This window comes from Lucilia cuprina, chromosome 6, assembly GCF_022045245.1.
Source record: "Lucilia cuprina isolate Lc7/37 chromosome 6, ASM2204524v1, whole genome shotgun sequence".
Taxonomy (NCBI): Eukaryota; Metazoa; Arthropoda; class Insecta; order Diptera; family Calliphoridae; genus Lucilia; species Lucilia cuprina.
In genome coordinates, this window is record NC_060954.1 from 12589506 (window position 1) to 12590851 (window position 1346).

Below are 1346 nucleotides of genomic sequence, written 5' to 3' on the forward strand. Positions count from 1 at the left end.
GTAGACATATAATGTTTTTTTTTACATGAAAAATGATCCTACCAAAATGTACATATTTCTTTCCGTTTTAACCCCAAAAATTATATGTTATCCTTTAAAGTTTATGTGAAAATGTGAAAATATTTGTTAAATCTTTGAGTTTATGTTAACACTTCATTTTATTCTTTTTTTTTTTTTTTTTTTTTTTGATGGGAAACTTAAAACAATTTAGATAAGTATGTTAAACTTTGAATGAACTGAATTTGATAAGGGATTATATAATATTATAAGAGGGGTGGAGTTGGGAAATGTTTTTAGGGTCATTTTTCAAATAGTTACAAATTGTATTAAAAGTTTGCTATTTTAGCAACATGTACAAGAGCAAAAAACAATTCTTAACTTGTAAAAGCAAAAATGTTAATTATATCGCAAATTTACTAAAGTTTAACTTTATACAAGTTTTTTTATTGGTCATAGCAATAAAATTAAATTAAATATCAAATTTTCGTTATCTAAAGGGAAGGAGAGATTTTCAGCATTACTAGGCTAAACCATAGGTTTATACTTATAATAATTCATAAAAAACAAACCCTCTTCTCCCTTAAGCCCCTCCTTCCCCCCTAAAAAAAAAGAAACCCACCACACAAGGTCATGTCTATCTTCCAAGGATCTTGGAGAGACTACAAAAAAAGGCGTTCGTAAAAATAACTATAAATATCATTTATTTATATTTCATCATATCAAAATAACATAAAATTATTCTATTTAAGATTAGAAAGACATATGCCTTAAAAAGAAGAAAAATAAATTTTTACGTAAAAAAATGTTTTCAGGCAAAATCATTAAATTTATTTTCTCACAACTCTGTCTGCATATGTCTATTATTGCAATAAATTTTTCCTACACATCTTATGGAAATAATATTTTTTATAGCCTACAGCTCTTAATGTTGTCGTTAAAAGAATTGTTAAATTTTTCGGTTGTTATCTTCACATGCTTTAATGTTAAAGCATTAAAGTATAATTGTTCATTTCACACACTAAATGGTTTCTATTAAATGGGATTTAATCAATTAGAGATGAATATTATTTAAGACTAAATATTTCCGTAGAAAAATATAAGATCTTTTGTGGATCATATTCTGCTAACATTCTTAGCTCTAGTTCTGTTTTACTTCTGTTCTAGCTCTGTTCTAGCTCTGTTCTAGTTCTGTTCTAGTTCTGTTCTAGTTCTGTTCTACTTCTGTTCTAGTTCTGTTGTAGTTCTGTTGTAGTTCTGTTTTAGTTCTGTTTTAGTTCTGTTCTAGTTCTGTTCTAGTTCTGTTCTAGTTCTGTTCTAGTTCTGTTCTAGTTCTGTTCTAGTTCTGT